The sequence below is a fragment of the Neolamprologus multifasciatus genome, chromosome 7 (assembly GCF_963576455.1).
Source record: "Neolamprologus multifasciatus chromosome 7, fNeoMul1.2, whole genome shotgun sequence".
Classification (NCBI taxonomy): Eukaryota; Metazoa; Chordata; class Actinopteri; order Cichliformes; family Cichlidae; genus Neolamprologus; species Neolamprologus multifasciatus.
The window spans coordinates 2771710-2794485 of NC_140445.1; the positions used below are offsets into that span (position 1 = coordinate 2771710).

General features: G+C 41.7%; 1 protein-coding gene across 2 annotated transcripts in view; it reads left to right on the plus strand.

Moving 5' to 3' along the window:
- The first annotated feature begins 7472 nt into the window (after positions 1-7472).
- Positions 7473-22776, plus strand: part of plcg2 (phospholipase C, gamma 2) — a 68217-nt gene continuing 52913 nt past the window's right edge. The window contains exon 1 of one of the 2 annotated variants that reach the window (XM_085168625.1): positions 7473-7840. The gene's annotated coding sequence lies outside the window, so the exon portion shown is untranslated. The other variant, XM_085168626.1, reaches the window with a different exon arrangement.

The window sequence follows — 22776 nt, forward strand, 5'->3', positions numbered from 1 at the left end:
GGAACCTTTTCTTCACGTCGACGCCAGCTCATTGAGCTGAGGTGGTGTAAACTGAGAGACTATTGGGATCTCTATATCAGGCCCACAAGACAAATGAGCCACTGACTGAGCTCAGCTGTTTGTTAAGCGAGCCAGTTAATTCACACCCGCTTAACTGAATTGTCGTTCCCAAAAAATGGCTGGGTCTTACCAGCATCTGGCTCAGTTGTAGACACAGGCCTCTTTTAGGCCTCTCTTATTTCTGCCACACCCCACAATTGTAACCACAGTCTAGTGTGTCACAGCTCAGCCGTACATGTAAATGTATGCAAATGCTTCCCCTAAAAACATCCCCCAATATAACCTTTAGGGATCAGTAACTGAAGAGCTAACAGACGTGTTGTACAGAGGTGCAGCTGATAGCCTTCCTCTGTCCCAGCACTCTGTAAATCTCACTTTACTGAACAGTTTATGGGAAACAGCCCTCAAACTTTTATTTTCAGCTCAGGACAAACACACCCTGTCTTTTCGTCGCTGTAGAGCCACTTGATCCACGAGCAGCTTTAGGAAATCCACTTCTGCTACACACCAGTCGATATGCTGCGTTAATATAATGTGTTCATGTGTTCAGCTGCACAAACAGGAAATCGGTAATGTTGCATTAATACGGTTGATGGATGTGAAGACACAGAAAAGCAGCTTAATGTTATTTCTTTATTTAAAGTGACCACAGAGTTCAGTCAGCTGTTAAAAAAGTGCACGGTGCAGATTTTGTTCACTCAGCTGGAACAAATTAGACTGTGTGAGTTAGCATAGCGAGTGTTAGCAACATGAGCTCTGAAATCTGGTGTATTTATTGGTTATTTTCTGTTTGTACACTTTATTGTAGCTACTTTGACCCATTTCTCACTTTTGCCGGCACGACGCACAGACGAATAACTGCTAACACAAACAGCTGATCAGTGGCTGAACCAGCTCTGTGTTCACCTCCTCCCGTCTCGCCCGCTCCTCTCTCGCTATCATGCAAATTACTGAGACAAGTTACACATGCAAATCTATCAGATAATCTGACAGCACTTCAAACAGCAGCATGACGGCTCTGGGCTCATAAACATTTATGTTTATTGTATTTGTGTAAGGAAATGATTTTAATATTATATTCCCAGAAATGAACGTAATCTGGGATCGTTTCATATTTTGCACTCTTCTGAATATTTTCTCCAACTTGTGGCATTAAAATGTGCCTGAAGGCTTCGTAAACTATTTGACTGTGTCGTCATATTTTCTAAAATATTCATCTTTGTAGCTTTTTCTTCTTTGTCTGGCAGAGCAGCGTTTTTATTCTCTTCATCCTGATCCGCACACATGCTGACTTTTCTATAGTTCTGATGTCACCTAGTAAACCTCAAACTTAATTTGCTATCAAAGGACATATTACATTTAGTGTTTTATTCACTTAAAAGGAAATTCAGATGTAAATAATCATTCTTTGCTCAGAAGAAGCAGCGGGAAATTTCCTCTCTGAAAATAGGCCGACTATAAATGCAGAGTAAAGGAAATGAGGCTGTGCTGCCCTTTTTTAAAAAGATATTTATAAAACATTTGATGAACAAATGCTTCCAGGACGTTTCAGCGAGTGAAAATACTCATGATCTTTCTTTGGAGTTTGGACCTATGACTAATAGACAAATGCCTACGACATCCCGGGTTTATAATAATTTTTCATTCACATCCGGTGAGCAGCCACTTCGTCAGATACACCTGTTCAACTGCTTTTTAAGACGAATAATAATCAACCAATCACATCGCAGGAACTCAGGTTTTGGTCAAGGTGACCAAAATGTGACATGAGTGTTGGTGCCAGATTTTTCCTCACATCCATCTTTTATAGAGGAGGTTCACAGAGGCACGATCTGATATCCTCGTGTTGGTGTTGTTCCCAGATCATCATACTAAAGGTTGTTCCAGGATCAACATTGCAAGTGACCAATCAGAATGTTGTGATGTCATACTTTTGCGACTTCGGGAAAAACTGGCATAAAACCAAAAACTGTACTTAAGCTGCAAGAAACCGCCTTTGTCCGCCGATCAACGGACCCTAACCCTGACCCTGACCCTTTAATAAACGCTAAGCAGAATTGATATTGTCCTTGCAACATTGGAATTTCATAAATGCACGAATGGGTTGGTGCGCAAAAGAATAACGTCACAATAATGTGATTGGTCACTTGCAATGTTGAACCTGGAACAACATTTTCATGATTATCTGGGAACAACACCAACACGACGATATCAGATCATCCGTTCACAGAGAATCACCTGAAGAAGATAAAAGCATCCAGTGAGCAGGTGTAAACACCTTCTTGATGTCAGATGTATGAGGAGAACGCTTTGAGCTGACTGGAAGGCAAAAATAACACCAATAAAGATTCATTACAACCAAGATGTGCAGAAGAGCATCTCTGAATGCACAAGACACAGCAGCAGAAGACCAAACTGAGAAACCGAGACTACAGTTTGCACATTTTCAGCAAAATATTAGCACCAACTGAGCATCAAACACCACTGCCTACCTGAGAATTGTCGATCATGTCCATCTCTTTACTACGACCGTGTCTTCTGACGACTGCTTCCAGCAGGATGACATACCGTGTCACAGCGCTCAGCTACCTCAAACGCAACATTGGGTTCACTGAACTCAGATCAGTCCAGCAGACAACCTGGGATGTTTTGAAATGGGAGATTTGCATTATGGGTGTCCAGCTGACAAGTCTGCAGCAACTGTGTAGCATGCGTGCTTGTTGTTTTTGTCTGCTTCCACTTGTCTTTGCACGAGGATGATGTCGGAGTAAATGTGCAGTCATATTCGTTGTGTTCCCACTAGTGCTGTCAGCGTTAATCTGAAATGACGTTAACGCCACAACACGGCAAATCTCCGTTAACGAGCTACCGCGGATCGCCCCGTGCGTGGGGCTGGACGGCGTCAACACGTTAACGAGCTAACTGCGCTAACACACTAGTTCCCACCAATGTAATTGAGCATTGCGTGGCGCATCCAACATACTGTTTTACTTTAGTCCATGACGCGCTTACCTTCAGGGTCATACATCACATGAAAACCAAAATAGTTCCAAACGCCAGATCTGAATGAGGGTGGGGGAGGTTCAATTTGCCATGTTGCAATGACAGCTTAGCTTCTGTCTCGCTAGCTTGCCCTGCGCTCAGTGAATCTGCGTTCGACTACTCCGCCTAGGCTGCACTGTCGAGCGCAGATTCACTGAGCTCTCAACACAGACAGCATCGTCAGAAGGATGAAGTTGATAAAATAAATTAAAAATGTTGTATTGTTTGATACATATGCGTACCGAACCGAAAGCACTGTATCGAACGGTTCAATATCGATACGAGTATCGTTGCACCCCTAATAAAGAGTAAGATTTGTGGTCTGTAGCTGCAGAAACAGTCAAAAAACGATGTTTCATGACGATAAAAAAAATGTCTGGGCCTGCTTTGCATTTCACAATCAGACTGTTGTGGCTAGATTCTGCTTTTATTTTAATTACATGTAATTTTCTTTGTATGCCATGTTTGAGTTACAAAAGGGGCCAGAAATAGTAACTGTATTTAGGAAACTGTAGTTTTGTACTCCAAACGTGTGAACAATATAAACGGCATGTCTGCTAGAATCATGACCAGTTAGTTGTGCTCTGCTCACCTTTCTTGCGAGCAGCTTCCTTCTTCCCCCACTCCCTTTTTTCTTTTTTAATACCCTGCATTCACTTTCTTGGCTACAGACATGACTCAGAGTTAACATTACTCACATTGATGGAAAAACTTAGCTGTGCTATGTTGGTGAGTCTGAGATGTTTGCTCAAAGTTAGAAACATAGAAACAGGCTGAACAACAACAACCCAAATTCATCAAGAATCTAATATGTATATATAATACACTGTACACATGTACAATGGGATACAGAGCATCTCCTACTCAGTGCAAACATGTGGGAAAAGAACGAGGAGGTGCACAGTTCTGCAGCATATATCCCACATAGTGGTCTGGCCCGGATCTGGTGTCAAGCCGGCACTGCTGGCTGACTTCTGGCATGGTAAGTGGTGTGTCATCCAGATGTGGGCCAGGCCTGGTGTAGATGGCACTGTTTATGTGATGGTATGCTGCATCTGGCCTGATTGTGGTTTGGTTTATGGGGCCCAGGCTCATAGAAAACAGGTCTGGTTCGGGTCCGGCATCAAGCTGGCACTTCTGACTGACTGGTGTCATGGCAGGGTGTATGTCAACCAGATGTGGGCGAGGTCTGGCAATGATCCACTATTTATGTTCCTATTTTAGTTAGTAGACCCAAATGCCATGTTGCAATACTATACTGCTGTGGTAGCCAACGTTTCAAATGCAGGTTTGACAAGTTTGTGAGTGTACACTTTATCCAAAACCTAGTGACGGTTTACTCATGTTTACCACTGGGTGGTAGCTCAGGAGGTAGAGCAGGTCACCTACTGATTGGAAGGTTAGTGGTTTGACCCCTGGCTGCTCCAGTCTGCATGCCTGCAAGATACTAACCCCAGTTGCTCTCTGGTGCATCCATTGGAGTGTGAATGTAGTTAGGAAGCACTCAGTTTAGAGAAAGTGACTGTGGCATGTGCCTTGAGTGCTCTAGGAGAGTAGGAAATCACTATATAAGATTCACAGTCTGAGCAGAGTTTTCTCATGTTACTTTTGCACTATTATATTTCAGCAGCAGTATTATTTGATATATTGATATAATGTTAATTCTGAATTATATAAATCATTCAATTCAAAATATATTTGCTGCATTACCTTTGTTGAGACATTCTGTGCTAAATACGGCACATGTTGTTATTACATGGCTTGATTAAGCTACACATTAGGCTGACATCTGGGGCCAGAGCTGAAACTGTTCTGGGCCAGCACAGGGCCACCAGTGTGTCTGCAACTGGCCTTGTGCTGGCCCACGTGTGGGCCACCTCTGGCAAACCTGATCTGGGCCACCAAAGGGCCGTCATTCTTTGCAGTATGTGGGCCATGTGTAAGCACATTGTGTGGGCCAGATCAGGGCCATACCAATTTCTCTATGTGGGATACTATGAACAGTATTTCTCCAAAAGTTGATTCTGGTCATCTGGACTTAACATTTTCAGTGGGAGAAACATTTCATCATCATCAGGTGACTTCTTCAGTCTGAGCTGACTGCAGGTTTCAATCTTATAAACAGAACATTTGCATAATGACTGAAACCAGCCCACTGAAGGAACAATGGGCTGGGAGGTCACCTTCATCATAATTATGCAAATTTTCATGGCCATTGATCAACAACCAATGATCAGTGGCCATGAGTACCATTCACAGAGAGTTGGGGAATGGCTGCAATCACAGCATTGTAAGTTGGTGACAGATGTACCCTTAGGCCCCCTCCTCAATTCAGAGATGGTCTTTCCCTTTTCACGTAAATGGCCTCCTTGACTCCGCCCTCAAACCAGCGTTCCTCCCTGTCCAGGATGTTACATCCTCATCATTGAAAGAGTGTCCACTGGCCTGTAGGTGTGAATAGACTGCAGAGTCCTGGCCTGACGAGGTGGCTCTTCTGTGTTGTGCCATCCTCTTAGCCAGAGGTGGTTTGGTTTCCCCGATGTATAAATCCTGCCAATCCTCCTGCACTTAACAGCGTACACTATGTTACTCTGTTTGTGTCGGGGGTGATAAACCCAGTTTATGCTCCAGTGGATGATGAGAGTCAAACTGACCCCATCAGTAATGGGGGACATCTAAAAGCTGATGTGTACCGGAAACCTACGCAAACGGATCAGTATTTAAGGTTTGACTCTCATCATCCACTGGAGCACAAACTGGGCGTCATCAGGACGCTACAACACAGAGCGAACACCATCCCCACTGACACAGCAGCCAGGGAGGCAGAAGAAGATCATCACATCAAGAAGGCCCTGAGTAAATGTGGTTACCTCCCCAGAGGACCTCTTTGGTTTTCTTGGTGTTCAGTGCCAGGTTGTTCTCTGAACACCATGCTGCCAACTTCAGGATCAAAGCATTTCACGATTACCGGAGTGAGGGCCACAGGGCGCTAATCCTTCAGGCTAGAGATGGGAGACTTCTTCAGCACTGGGATGATTGTGGCTGAGTTTAGACAGGGTGGGATGGCTGCCTGATGTAGGGAGAGGCTGAAGATTCTGGTGAAGATGAGGTGAGCTGGTGGGCACACGCTCTCAGCACCTACTCTGTCACTGTCGTCAGGTGAGGACAAAGCAAAGGTAACCTATGTTTTACCTGATAGGTACAATGTTGCTGTTGAAGGGTTGCTGATATTCCTGTGTATGTGTGTGTGTGTGTGTGTGTGTGTGTGTGTGTGTGTGTTTGCAAAAAAAGTAATAAATATAAAATAATGCACTTTTAATGATTCCACTTGTATGACTAGCCACTCAATGCAGGCAGAAAGCTTATTTAATGTTTAAACTGCAGAGATTAAATAATTTTGCTGCTGTAAAATCAGCATTTTGTCATATTTGAAATATATATATATAATATATATCAAAAATAATCAGTTTCTTAATGTATTTTCTTTAAAACACTGTTTAAATAAAAAAAAAAAAGAATATCATAATTATAGTAATGTGTGTGAATACGCATATTAGATAGTTTTGGTGAAATGTAAGCCCTCTACAAAGGAGGGAAAGCCCCGTAACTTCCTTTGAAACTAAATATGTTCCCTATAACAGTAGACAGAGCTACAGAGCCATGGCACCCTACCAGATAATGACCAGCACTACTTGTGCATTAAATAAAAGGACGAGTAATGTTTGCCGCACTGTTGCACACACAGCACGCTCATTTGTTTCAGACAACTTGCCAACGTGTACATAATAGCCTAATACTCCTGTGTTCTATAGACTATAGTGTACACCCTGCTCACTGGTTTTTGTTGCATCAGTCTGCGTCTCCCAATTAATTTGTGTGTGCCCAGGCGGCAAGCTTGTTCCCGGCTCCAGGTGCCGCACTCTGCCATCAAGGGCGAACATTGGTTAATGGTCCACAACCATTACCCCCCCCCCCCCCCCCCCCCACTCACACACACACATACATGCCCCGTAGTACAGAGTAGACCAAATCATTTTTTTGTCTGGAATTAAAGTTCAATCCCCAATAAATGTACCCAGACAATTGAAATATGATGCTAATTTTTTAAAACAAAGGCTTGCTAGGTGCCTTCCTGCCATTACGCCCTGCTAATCCCAGGGCAGTAATTTTCTTCCCATTATTATTCCCATAAATCTGTGAATTTTTAAACAGTTTCCATTTTTTTTGTTTTTGTATTTATTCTGATATAATTAATCCCCCCCCCCCCCCCTGCGCATCCCCCTGTTGTGCCACCCGTTAATAAAAAACCTGGAAACGCCCCTGTTAGTTGACACTTGTAGGTCAAACAGCTGTGTGCGTGTTTACATGAGCGCGTGAGACTGTGAGAAGACTCCACCACACAGAGAAACGTGTTATAAACGACCTTTTACGACTTTTATGTGAAAACACAAGCCCGAGCATCAGAAGCGCTCATCCTGCAGCTCGCTGCCCTCTCGTACTTTGCATAGATACCGTCCTTGCTTCCGGACTTTTTTATAACTTGCGGGCTATAATGCAAGTTAACTTTTACTTCCTTGTACACACACGCGGATAGAGGAACTGGCCGTTTTGCGGGTGGCCTTTTTGTCAGCGCTCTACATCCTCTCCTGTTTCACTTCAAAACTTTCAAATCATGATTAGATAGAAAACAAACGAGCGGCGACTTTGGGAGCTGTAAGGAATCGATTTCACTCACAAGGTAAGCCGGACACTTTACTTTTCTTTATTTTTTTTCCTCCTTTTCTGTTTTTGGTGTCAGTTTTCTAGCGGCCGCGGTGTGACACAGTTCAGCTGGCTGAGGGGAAATCCGCTTTTTGCTGGCGGCAGCTGCAGCAGTGTGTGCGGGGCTGCAGAGGATGTGTCTGACCAGGCGGCTCAGCGTGGAGGCAACTCCGTGTCAGAGCGGGACCGGTACCTCCGAAAGCCTTCACGCACGGCGCACTTTACATTTCTATGGGGAACTCGTTTTGAGGTGAACCGTTGAGTCCACGTGGAAGAGTTTCACCATATTTAATTCCAATACTTCAAACTTCACTGTGTTGGTCAGGATAACAGACACGGGGCCTTAGTGGGGCTTTGTGTAGCTGTTGTGCCATTTTATTGTAGTTTTGCGCCACTTTTGTGAGACTTTTTCTATTCCATAAAAGTCGTCTTTGTGTGATATTGCATTTCCTTGTTGTTGCTTCTTCTCCTGCCTTGTTTGAGGTTATTTGTGTGCTTTTTGTCTTTGTTGGTCGTTTTGCGTCAGTTTCACTGCTGGAAGGTTCGTTATTGAATATTAAGAGGTCGCAGATTACTAGTTGCTCTGCTAAAAATGTCTTGCATGAATAACTGTAATGAGGTGATCTGATAATGTGGTTGTATTTTTTAGGCAATTTTAAGTGATCTGTGCAGGAGACCTGATTTAAATCAGGGTGTGCACGTTAATTTAGTTCATGCGTCACATAAAGACTCAATGTGATCTCAAGTGTGCCAGACCATTAAAATCACAGCACCATAACCTGTAATGTCAGTATTATGAAAACAATACGTCCTTAAAAAACTCAATAAACCAAAAATATTGTTTTTTTTTCTCCTCAAGTCAGCAATCCATCTTTAAAACAGGAGTAAAAGCGTACACGTTCCCCACATTCAGTGACTCTGCTGTCTTTGGATCTCAGTGGAAAGGCACAAAGCTTTAAATCTTCACCATTCAAACAACTAATTCACAATTCAGGTCTTTTCATGCCTGTGTGGTGATACTGGCATCACCACACCAGGAGCAGTGTGCTTTTTCTTTTCTGAAAAGGTCTTTGGCACATGATTGCGTGTTCTGCATTAGATGTTTCCTCAGCAGCACGCTCACTGCTGCTAAACAAGTTTTATTCTATTTAGGGCCGATTTCTGATTTTAAATGGAAAAAAAATGTTGAATTTCCAGCCATGCAAGGCACTCGTGTCAGGCAACGTGGCCCCTGCTTGGTGTGGTTGGCTGATCACAGGCATGGACGACCGAACTTGCTAAGAGCATCGCTGAGGCGGTGCAAATTCAAACTTTTACTGGCAAACCGGTGGGGTCTGTAGATGCAGAGGGAGCTCCTTACAAAGACTGTTTTGGAGATCTTTGGCTACGTGGAGTGAAGGATTACAGGAATTCAACCAGCACGCAAGCTACGGGAAATACTTGCACACACTCTTCCAAAAAGCCAGCGCAGCATCGCCTTCGTTAGACGCTGATTGGTTGTAAAGGTTAAACAGGAAAGGGAACGACCATAGAAGACTTTACCGCAATGATAAAAAAGCACAAAAAACAACAAAGATCAAAGAGGCATGGTTAGAAGCAGAGACGGTGGACAGTTTCCACTGTTTTCAGTTTCACAACACCACCAAGGTCTCTGTATGTCGTGACATTTATCTTCTTTGTGGCAGGGATGAAGCTGAAGGACCAACGAGTGCACAGCACGAACACGAGTTTCTCACGTTAGTAGCTGTGCCTCAGATCTGTAGCTCTGCCCCTTTGTCCACAGCGACAAGATGTAGACGTGTTTCTGTAAATCTCTACCTATCATGCGTGCACCAGTTGTGCTGGGACCATTTTACTCCTGATGGTGTTGCACTCAAATGTCCATCTTGTCCAGAGTTATGTGAATAAAGGCTTTCCTGCATGGGAAAAGATCAAAAACAATCAAAAAACACAATAAAGCCCAGAATGTGAGTTCTGCTGCACATTTTCAGCTCATCACAGATGCCGTCCACCTGTCCAGAACTCACAAGAATCGTTAATTGTCCTACAGTTTGGGTCAGAATTGAATCAAGTTTACATTCAGTGTTGATGTAATGGGTCTAACACAAGGTCACCGGTTTGTCGCTGTCATTCTCTCTCACCAAACCTAAAGAACGCATCTGTTTGTGCTTCACGCACGGATCGTGAGCCAGATGAGCAGCGACATCTAGATTCTAGAGGTGGGAACCACCATACATCCCACGATACGATATTATCACAATACTTAACGCACGATACGATATTATTGCAATTTTTTAAAATATTTTGCGATATTCAGATTCTGTACATAAAGGTAAACTTTATCAATATTCATTTTCTCTAATATCAAAGTCTCACACTCAGTCTTTCTCTCATTTCAGTTTGATTGTTGACAAACTGAACGGTTTGTATTACAGTCTAGTCCAACTTAACTGAATCAACCATCTGGTACAATTATAGCTATTCTGAACTATGCAGTTTATGAAAACTATGCAGCCCCTTCAGCAACTGAAGAATTTGAAAGTAAATTAAAACAAAATATAATTTTACATTAAATAAAAAAAGTTTTAAACTTAATTAAAATAAAACATGTCTTAAATTAAAATAAGTAAACTGTCATGTTTATTGCTGCCAAAAACAAGTTAAACACATTTGGACAGTGAAGGAATGTCAGGATTGTTGCTCAGAAAAAGGATCAACATGCTCTGAAGTCAGAGCACAAAAACCTTTTTGTAACAAAATATCGATTTCTGCTGTCCCTGTATCGATACATTATTAGCAAACAATATATCACCATGCTACAAAGTATCCATTTTTTCCCCCACCCCTACTAGATTCCCCTTTATAATCACCAATGTTTGTATGAGGAGTTGTAATTTAAGGATTTTCTGAGCAACTGAAGTTTTCTTCCATTCTGTTGACAGCAGAGTTCGTGAAGTATATCACAGACACATTTATCACATTTATTCAGGAATTTCTAAACATCATTTTCTCTTCAGTTTGCATCTCGATCATCATCTTGTGTCTCAAATTGTTTCTCAATTTCCTGCTTCCTTTTCTTCCTCTTCGCATTGCTTTTGATCAGTTTGAGTTCACACTGGGTCTGTTTTGTTTTTGGTTCTTGTGTATTGCTTTAATTATTGTGTCCATCGGTCATTCTTTGGCTCTTTGAGGGTCATTTTGCATCTCTGTTTCTTTTTGTGTGTCGTTTGTCATTTTGTGTCTCTTGCTTTTGTCATTTGAAGTCCTTTTTGCCACACTGTGTCACCTTTTGCCCTTTTTGTATTTTATTTGGGTCTTTTTGCCTCCTTCTAATGATTTTGTCTGTCCTGTGTCTCTGCAGTTTTGCTTCTTTTGTCTTTTTTGTCATATTAGTCTATTTTTCTAATTTCGTGTCTCTCTTTTGGGTCCTCATGTGCAGAGTTGCTATGTATTTTATGCTATTTGTTCATTATACATGCATTGTGGTCATTTTTGAGTCTTTTGTCTTTCATTCTTCTTGCTCACAGCACGCCTATTTTTGTATAAATATAGTATAAATATCCAGATGGAGACAAATCATCTTCTATGAGAGGCAAATGACTTCAACAAGACGTGAACACATTCTAAAGAAATTCAAGGACTGAAAATAAGATTTCTGTTTGGGTTGCCATGAGAAACAATGAGACACCAAATTACCAGAAAAAGACTTAAATGGACCATAAATAGCTGCACGTTGCCTTCATTCAGCAGACGTGCGTCCTACAGCTCGTAGTCTCGTAACCTTACTTGTTCCAAGGAAACAAGAAACAAATAGTTTACGTCTGTAATTCTTTTCATTTCACTGACAAACCAATGCAACGACGTAGCTGTAGCTCTGTGCAGCGCTAACACAGCCGTCTGTGAAAGTAAAGCATCTGCAGAGACGTTTTCATGCACGTCCTCTTGATCGTATTGATGGGCTAACGGGTCTAGCCTGTTCTCTTGTTCCTTTTTCCTCACAGCCTTTGGCCGTAGATGTCTGTTGAAGTTGAATGAACACATTGTTGGCTGGCAGGAGGGAGATGGCGAAATGCAAACAAACACCAACAGTAATGTTCGCGTCCACCTCGTGGATCTGAACTCACTGTTGTTCACAGAAACACGCTGCTCCAGCTGCTGATAATCGTTTTACTTCACTATGGCAGTGTTTGCTTAAATGGTTAATATTGATCCTTATTATTGTGTAACTGTGTGCAATCGGTTTGTAAATACTGCAGCGAGTAATTGACTGGAATATTTAGTTTTTTGATATTCCAAATAATTTCCTAAATATGTGATGCTTTGAGTCAGTACTTACAGCATAATGTAAAGTGTTTCATCAGGTTAACTGGAAAGTTTAAGCAGACTGACTAATCTCAGTGTTGTAGCTAAATTTGTCAAAAAGTTTGAAAAGTTCAAATCTGTGTGGCAGCCGCAGGAAACGGCTCTGCAAAAGATTTCTGCTAGAAAAATAGAAATTTTAACGCTTACCGTTTGTTCTCTGCGTGAACAGAGGAGAGGCCAGGCTTCAGTCCCCCGTCTGCCCCGATTACCCACGCCGACGACGTCCTGTCCTTGAAAGTGTTCGCACGTGTGCGTGCAAGTCCATGAAATGTTTTGAATGACTTCTGATAAAATTCGGCTTCCATCCATCGAGACCTTCAAGGCCCGCTCAAAGATTAATTTTACAAAAAGCCTTTTAAATTAGAAACTGTGATCCTTACAAGATCAAAACTGTGTGGACAGAGCAACATGTAGGAAGCACCATAAAAAGATTTAACATAGCATGTCATATTTGACCTTTGACCTCTTCTTCAAGGTCAATAGAAAGATCTAAAAGTGATAATAATGCTGTTTGGAGCGCTTTAACATGGAAATACGTTTTCAGATCGACATACGTGTTAGCATGGGATACTTACTGAGTACAGCTGATTCATTTATTATTGTGACTTTGTTATCCACCTTACAGTTACTTACAGTAACAGGTTATTACTGTTCAAATACATAACAATTGAAATACATGTGAAATATTACTGAAAAAGTTCCTTTTTTTAATTTTAGAAAAGAAAAATACAGTTTTTAATCAAAACTTTTATATTTATCGCTAACCATTTAAACACATTTTAATAAGCAATAAAATGAATGCTACAAAGTACAGTATCCACATAAATAACCAATAATTATTCCCCAAATGTAGTCTAGTATATTAAAATGTAATTCAATAAGGTAAATAACTGTTCTAACTACAAACTCGTTAATGTAGAAAAAAGCCCTCAAAATGAACCTACTGTAAATAATTTGTTAAATCTCGTATCAGCTGGTAGCGTGATGTCACATATTTATTATCATTTATGCAGATGTTTGCAAAAAGAAAAGAGAAAAGTAAGATTCTTTTTTTTAATGCATTTTAAAACTGTTTGATCCAAAGTTCATATATGTGTAATTGTTAAAGAAGCAATGAGTTAAAGAGGCTAAACCACAGGTGTCCAACTCCAGGCCTCGAGGCTTTTAGATGTGTCCTTGATCCATCACAGCTGATTTAAATGGTTAAATGACCTCCTCAACATGTCCTGAAGTTCTCCAGAAGTCTGCTAATGAACTGATCATGTGATTCAGGTGTGTTGAAACAGGGTGAGATCTAAAGCCTGCAGGACACCGGCCCTCGATGTCATGGGTTGAGTTTTATGTATTTTTGTATCCATTTTTGATCTAGTTAATTTCTAGGTGGCTATTTAGTCCTTCATCTCTTAGTTGTTTCGGTCATCTCCCCCTGTACTCAGTCTCCCTGATTCGTGCGTCTACCTGTCATGTTTCATGTTGTGTGGTTATGTTAAGTTCATGTCATGATTTATCTTCATGTCTCTGGGTTTCCTGTTTTATTTTGAAAGAGTCTGGTGTTCTTTGTTCACTGCATTTAGGTTTACTCTCCCCTGTGCTGTCATGTCCAAATTCATGGGCTGCTTCCTCCTGAGGTCGCATTTGTAAACCGATTACGTCACAGCGACGCGCCGAAGGCTGTCCAAATTCATAGACTCCTCCGACAAATGCGTCCTCCTTTTCCCCGAATTTGAAGGATGGGTCGGGTGTGTCCTTCGTGGCCTACCATATCCCAGAATTCATAGTGCGGCCCAGCCAAACTCCAGTTTCCAACAATGGCGGCCGCTACTAAGTTTTAAAATTACTCTTACTAATCTTTCTGGGTCACAAAATAACTTTTAACATATTTTCAGGCGAGAAAGTAGCTGTGTAAACATCAAATATCTGCTCGGTTTATCAAGATATCGCATATTTGCAAAAGTGCTTCGACGTTTTCGGAGACGTCCGCTACCCACCAGCTCGATAGCTCGCCGGGAGCTCGAGGGTCACTGAAGCTGCTGAGAACGGCACAACTCCCGGCACATCGTTTTCAGATCACCGCGGACTTTCGCTGCTCGGGTTAAACGTAATATATAAGTCACTTAGACAACCTAAAAATGTTATTGTTGGGCTTTTTTCAGTGTTTTGTTTGTTCGTGAGTAAATCGGTTTGGCTGAGATTAAAGTTATTAGATTAGATAAAATAAAACTTTATTAATCCCCCGGGTGGGTTCCTCCTTGGTTTTCACACAGCTGAATAAACGTCAAACAGAAAACTGATTAAACAGAAGTGTGAGACGGTCGAGAGTTTACTCCAGTGTCCTGTTATATTTTAGACAGCAAGGAACAGACGGCCGAGTTTATTAAACTCCACCGAGACAGCGGTGACGCTAATCAGAAGGCTAGACCGTCCAATTTCACAGCCGTTTACTTCCAGCCTACCCGACCTTCTGAGGACCCGGCCCACGTAGACCGCGAAGGCCGGGTCCTCAGGAGGATGCAGCCCATGAAGCTGTGTCCTCATGTGTCTCCACTTCCCCTGATCACCTCATGTGTGTATTTAGTCCTCAGTCTTGCTGTGTTCGGTGTCGCGTCGTCTGCGTTCTCACCTCCATGTTTTCACGGTCAGTCTTTGCTGTGATCATCATAGTCTCTGAGTCTTCTTAGTTTGTCACAGTATTAGTGTTCCCAGTTTAGTTATAGTCTAGTTTAGTCACGCTATCCCTGCTTTGTTTGTACACTTTGTCTTCAGCCATAATAAAGGCTCGTTTCTGTTAAGTTCACTCCCGTCTACTCACCTGGGTCCATCACACACACCACCACACGGCCTGTCTCCGCAGACCGTGACACTCGAGGCCTGGAGTTCGACGCCCCTAAACAGTTTAGCAACTGTGTGAGGAGATAAATAACAATAATATCAAATCTACGTTTTTTGTTTTTGCCGCTTCAGCTCTTTAAAATCAGGTTTCATATATATTGCTGCAGTGAAGCGAATGCCATTAGATCTGCACTGTTAGTCCTCAGACTAAACAAGCTGAAGATGTCAGTTTGTTCTACTCTTTTCTTAAAAAGAGGCGTAGCTAAAGTTGTTTTCATTACTGTTTAAATGGGTTTTTGTTTCTCTGGTGCTTTTCATTCATATTTGGGTTGCATGTAAACAGACATCATTATTCTAATTTTCACTTGTGGCCAGTGTTGGGGCGTAACGGAATACATGTACCGCCGTTACGTATTTAAAATACAAAATATGAGTAACTGTATTCCGTTACAGTTACCGTTTAAAAAGGTGGTATTTAGAATACAGTTACTTTGTTGAAATAAATGGATTACACGGCGGTACTTCCCTGTTTCATATTGTGGCGGGTCAGGACTGTTTGGGTTTTGTTTGACAGCTACGTTCTGTTGTTCCAGGCAGTGTTACGGTTGCCATAGTTACGGGGTGACGCTCTCTCTCTCTCTGCGTGTTTCCTGGGTGAGAGAGGCCTTTTTGTTGTTGTTGTTGTGCTAAGCTAATAGGCAGAATGCTACAGGTATAGCTCTAAAGAATGTAGCATCATGGGCAGTGTAGTCCGTGCTGCAGGGAGAATGGACTGCCATACACGTTATGTGTCTGTGAGCGAGGGAGGGAGAAAAAGGAAAAGTACGAGCTGTCATCGAGCAGAAACGGGAGCTGGAAGCATGTAAATATAATAATAACCACTGCAGCCAAGAAGAGAGCCTGACGAGCCCAGTTGTAAGTAAGCTATTAAGACTCGACTGTACACCGTGTTCGTGTTTTCCTCCAAAAACAATAAGTTCTGTTGGAGCAGCCTTTCAACGCCTCTCTCTGTCTCTGCTAGCAAAGTTGACCCAGACAACAAAGTAAAGCTAGTTTTCAGCTACGAGCCGACACAGAACCCACCGTATTAGCCAGAGGTCCCTTTACTACGGTTCGGCGCCGCGGACCTTCAGTAACAGTAATAAATCACAGCAATAGTACATTCATGTAGTTGTAAACAGCATGATAATATATTAAGTAATCCAAAGTATTCAGAATACGTTACTCTCATTGAGTAACGTAACGGAATACGTTACAGAATACATTTTGGGGCATGTATTCTGTAATCTGTAATGGAATACATTTTAAAAGTAACCTTCCCAACACTGCTTGTGGCACAAGTGAGTGGATTAAAGCGAGCCACAGACTCAGTACTGCAGCCACATGATGAATGCATCACCTCTGCGTAGGCCTGTGGGGTTTTGAGGAAGATGTGAGATAACGTTGTCCTATACTGCAGAAATGATTTGACTTGTGATAAATACCCAAATATTAAGACAATAGCCACACAGTTCATGTTGGGGATAATTCAATCCAGTAAACACGCCGAGTGTAAAACTTAGAAAGACCGACGGACACAGACATCTGTCCTTCCTCTGCTGCTGCGGCGCATTCACTGCCTGCAGGTGTTGCTGCTAGAAAGTGAGAGGAGGCATTTCTCAGCCTGCAGCCAAGTTTTAAAAACTGCTAGATTTGAGAGTGTGGCACATTAAGCAACCAGCTGTTCTATATACATACATACATACGGCTTAGCGTTAGCTCGGTCAGAACAAAACTGCACGCTAACTACAAGCAGAAAAACACCAAATAAGAAAATAGACTGAAGCTTTTTTCGATTCTAAATGATACTTGTGAAGTGAAACGTTGCACAGGCGAAAATGAAACTGTTACAGAGACAATAATCCTTTTGTGGAGTACAAGAAAAAAAGCACGATTTAAAGAGCTGTAGCGCGTGTTGCACCTCACCCAGCACCTCAGGCTGATGTGTCACCTTCAAGGTGCAAATCTTCATGCTCTTTCTGTAACATGCATCTCTGTATATCTGCTGTTAATCACCCGTAAATGATTCTTTTGTTCCACAGCATCTTAAACAAGTTGCTTTAAACTTTAGCTCGTACCTCGCTGCAAATATTGACATTAGCCAACGCGTCTTTGCTGAGGATGAGCTGGATCCTTCGGCCTCTTCACTGCACGTGCTCAACTCAGCAACTTGCTGATTTGCTGAGGCCACAGTGGCCTAGTTTACAGACGACCACAGACTGTATATAAAAGATGGGCACAGCGACACAAAGCCACATGTAGGTTTTGGGACGTGGCGGTTGTTGTTCTGGCTGCTGCTCTGTTACTTTTTGGAGCCAGAAGCTGCACTCGTAAACTGCACGAAGGACACATACATGATTTGTCGTGTTTGATTTCAAATCAAACAATCGATATGTGATGAAAGTGCAGACGCTCAGCTTTAAGTCTTAAATACAAGGACTCATTAACTGGCCACTCGTTTTCAGAGGCTTAAAGTAAATTACTAACATCATTTTCAATAAAAGGATGGATGAACATCATTAGCAGTTCATAACTGAGCCCGTGGACATCCCTACATGCCGTTTCCCCCCCGAGATGCTCTGCCAGGCTTTTACTGTGGCTGACTGTTGCTTCATCTGTTGCACAGGTTGCTTTCGGCTCATTGTCCATCTGAACTTTGAACTCTGTCCACATGGTTTTGCAGCATTTGTGTGAATCTGAGCCGAGTACAGTCCTGTCCACAGTTCATCGTGAGCAGTCACATCATCAGTAAACACCAGTAACACGGCCTCCATGACCTGTTCGTTACTTGTTGGTAAAAACAGGTTAACCTCGGTTTAGTTAGTTCAAAGAGGCTTGTTTGGATGTTTAATCTGCTTCTTTTAAAGCCTGGGCATCTCTTGATGACAGCGATACTTCTTCCTCCTCATGAGTGTTCCTGACTTGGTGAGATGTTGTGAAATAGTTTTTCCTTAACCATGGAAATAATCCTGTCATCCACTTTAGTTTAGTCTTCAGTCTGTCGGTGCATTCCTTCTGTTTATGAATGAATCAGATTATTTATATGGTCAGTTTCTGATATCTTTCTAACTGGTTTATTTTTGGTATTTCAGCCTAATGATGGCCTCCCTCACATGTACTCATATTGTTTTCAGCTCAAAAATGACTCAAAATTACAAACAGGTATAGATTCTATAAAAAGGTGAGGACCTTAACCCAGCGGTTCCCAACCCCCAGGCCATGGACCGGTACCAGGCCGCAAGAGTTTAGGCTCGGGTGTGAAATGAATGGTTTTCAGGATTTTTAGCGTTATTTATTCATTTATTTATTTATTTATTTACCATTTTTATCATTAACCTGGTTTCCCTGAGTCTTTTCCCATGTGTTATGAGCAAATCTTCATTTTTTTTAGTACCAGTACTGGTTTTATTTCTCTTTGAAAGTATTGTCGGACATAAACCAGTCTGTGGCACAAAAAAGGTTGGGGACCACTGGGTTGTTTTCAGCTCAAAATTACAGTTAAATGCGATAAAGAAGAGAAAGTCTGATTCTATTGTTGCATTATAGCTTTTTCTATTTAAATCTTTTCTATAGAGATTTCTGAAACAGGTATAGCTTCTATAAAAAGGTGAGGACCTCAACCCAGCGGTTCCCAACCCCCAGGCCATGGACCGGTACCGAGTTGAGGCTCGGGTGTGAAATGAATGGTTTTCAGGGTTTTTAGCGTTTTTTAGCGTTATTTATTCATTTATTTATTTATTTTTTTTACCATTTTTATCATTAACTTGGTTTCCCTGAGTCTTTTCCCGTGTGTTATTAATAAATCTTGGTTTTTTTGGTACCAGTACTGGTTTTATTTCTCTTTGAAAGTATTGTCGGACATAAACCGGTCTGTGGCACAAAAAAGGTTGGGTTAACCAATCCCAAACCCCACCCATGACCTGCTGACCCCATTCACAGCAGTACAATGCTTAGCTGCCTACCATCCTCTTTAGCCAATACACTGGCTATGGAAGCACATCATACAACATGCAAAGTATCCCTGTAAATACCAGCTTTGTGTTTATTTGAATGCATTCCTTTGGCACCAAAGCTGGTTTGGCTGAAAGAAACATCACATCCTCATTTCACATAAACACAAATCTCCCTGAAAGGTTTTCCATACACTCGTGCAGGATGTTCACCTGACTAAGGCCTCAGTTTGTGCTTAATAAGTATGAGGAAATTTGTTAATGTAAATAAGATCCTTAATAGGGACTGTCCCTCACTGGACTCAGGGGTTCAGTAGGAAAAGCAGAGGCATAGTGGTGTAATTATGTCAGTTAATTATTCACCTTTCCTCAGAACACTGAAGAATGCTCAGTGTTTAATGTTGCAGCCTCATTCACAGGAAAGCACATCATGGATTTTTACACATACAGACGTACTTTTAATCATATGTAAAGATAAAAATGGCATTTCTTCTTAATCTATGCTCTGTTTTGACTGTAACTCTTCACTAACATTTCTTAATGTGCTGTATTCAGTGTTGTGACACACTTCACAAGAGGTAACTCAAAGTTTACGCAGCTCAAAGTGAAATCTTTCATGTTGGAGGCATGTTCAGTGCCTCGTCTCCAAGCAGTTTATTTGTTCTGTGTTTTTCTCCTTCTCTTCACCCGACCCCCGACAACCAGTTGTTACAACCACTTCTACTCAAAGAGTTCAAAAACTATTAGACGCATTAACAATGTTATGCTGAAGTGCATGATAGTCACAGACAGTGTAAGGAAGTGTTGAGACTGAGACGCTACAGGCCTCAGCTGGCAGGCTAAGTGTTAAAGTTCATGAAAGGACCATTAGAAAAGGACTGAAGTACGGCTTTCTCAGAAGGGTTGCCAGGAGGAGGAAGCCTCGACGCTCTAAAGAAAAAAACGACGGTTTGCGAAGCTGCATCTGAACAAACCAGAAGACTTCTGGAAATATGTCCTTTGGACAAATAAAGCAGGATGCAGCGATGCTGCAGTGGTCCAGTCCTGACCTCAGCCTGACTGAACAAGCTTGTTACGTTCCCTTAGAGTGACGTCTTTAGCTCAAAGTTAGCTGTTGCAACTTTGAGTTTTGTTACACCAGCAACAATATCCTCGAAAGGCCTCACCACCATAACTGTGTCTCCACCTGTGTGTCTCCAACCGTTTCACTACAGCTGCATGTCCCATCATCTGCAGTGAGAGTAAGACAGAAAATCCCCCCGTGTCGTAGATTTGCTTTATTTCCTTCGTGAAAACAAAAATAAGAGAAAAATTTTGTGATATTTTTAGAGGAATTATTTCTTTTAGGTGATTAATATCATTAACTAACATCATTCATTTGGCATTTGTCAGCATCATCAGTGAAAGTTGTGCCAACAGTGGAGATGTTACAAGTTACAGTAGGTTGCAGTTAGCTGCAGTACCAGCAGAGGGAGATATTTTAGTTTAAGCCGATATAAAAATAATGAGTTTAAACAGACTTTGTAAATACATATTAGCCACCTAGCTTAATCTTTCCTGGCATGTTCATACCTTCCTTGATCACTAGTGATTTCTTGGCTTTAAATGTATCATCTCCCCCTGCAGGTGGGCTGCTTGTACCGACGTGTCTGTTACGTGCTTTCCCGTGAAATTAGGTTGCTTGGAGACATTGTTTGGCCCGACACTAACAACAACAAAAAAGAATAACAAACAAAAGCTTTCAAGTTTGTCTAAGTTTGCACTACGTTATGCACACCAACAAACCTCATGCTTCTCGTGTCTTACTGACCACAGCCTCCCAGTTTGGTGATTTCCCTGATGTGTCAGTGATGCTGCCTGCAGCCCAGGCATGCAAACTCTAATTGTAGTTTGCTTCTTAAATGAAAATGTCATTTTAAAGCTTTTGAGGATAATGGTATGTAGATGTTGTCTGTCCGTCTGCAGGCGTCTTGAGTTAAAACTGAAAGACGTAACCTTGGTATGGACCGAGATAATTGTGATAAAAATCGAATCAAATTGAAATAGACTGTATTTTTAAGATGGCCACAGCATCTTCACACAGTGATTTCTGGAGGCTTGGGGTTTACACTTTGACCTTCTTTTTTGAGTTAGAAGTAGACACTAGATGAGTGTAATGGCGTACAGGTGCAACACACAGGTACACATATGCCTGCTAGTCGAGTTTCAGGAGTGGAATTAGCAGAGCGCTAGCTGCTACAGCTGCCTGGACCAGCACACATGCCACTCAAAGCAGCTTATCCCTAACTTAACCCTTTAAAGCCGGTTGGAGCGGGCACGCTCTGTTTTGCGTAACTATTTTTAAATCCCGGTAGCTCTGCAATCACGTGAGCTAGCGAAATAATTTTTTTTGCATATGAAACAGGAGGAGTTGTACTTACATCTTATGCCATCAGCTTGTCCTCGGTCACGGTTTCCTTCCACATATAGCTTTGCAAAAACTGCATAAAAAGCACTTGCAGCAACAAAAACATAATATTCCAGAAACACGTTTTGCCGATCCGATCAGCTGTTTGTAACACTTCCTAGGTTGGAATAGACGTCAGCGCGAACTTTCGCATGTCCGCCATGACCTGCCCGAAACCGCGGGCATTTCGCGGAAATGTAGTTTTTTACCATCAGGGCCTCATGAGCCTATACTGGTGTTTTTAAAAGTTATGTTTGACTTTATGACTTTCTGTGTCATTTCTGGGATGCTTAGGACTCATATTGCACTGCTGGAAATAGTTTATTTTGATGCATATGCTGCTTATTTGCAAATTTGCACTATAATATTTATTTTCGTTTTTCCTGCAGTATATAAAAATTGGTGTATTTCAAAAATAAAACTATGAAGACACTTAAAATAAATTTCCTGTGGTGGGAAACTATTTTGTGCAACTTTTTTGTATTTACAGTTTTGAGGGTTAAGCCTCTTAAATTTCTCTAACTAGAAATATATGTTAAAAAAACAAAAACGATTTTCAATTTTTTTGTAGTTTATTGCACTTTTTTGCAATTTATGTAATTACTATGCACTTAATGCAGACATATTATTAAAATCTGGGCTATAATGGTTGTATTGATGTATAGCAACTTGAAATGCTCCCAAAAATGACACTACAGCATGTAAAAATATAATATAAGCTCTGGCGGACTTGGTTCTATGGTAGGTCTTAAAGGGTTAACACAGTTGTTAGGAAGGGGGAAATGTTCGGCAGAGGTCAGTTTTTTTATACTAGTCTGCAAACATGCATATTTGTGCTGTAAGTTAACTGTGGGGATCTGTGGCCGACTCACTTTGGAGTCAGCCTCAAGAGGCAGCTAGAGAAACTGCAGCTTTTTGCGCTTTGCGACACGAGAGCTTATGTAATAATGTACTTGGGTTGAAATGTCAACACACTGACCGGAGTTGCAGCATGTGTGATCTCAAATTCCACTTCCTTTTGTCTTCTGCTGCCTTTCTGTTAGCATACTCTGCAAATGAGATGAAGATATGAAAAAGCAAAGCAAAAATAGAAATGGCGCCAGATATGGAGTTTGGACGTGGATCCACTCGTCAGAAAAGACGTGGGTGAGGTCAGCTTCCCATTTCAGGCTAAAGTAGAATCCAGATATAGTGAAAGAATTAACGTGTCGTCACACGGCTCAGAACACGGACATTCCTGTGCAGTGACCTGGATTCAAGTGAAGCGATGAAGTCTGAAAACTGAGA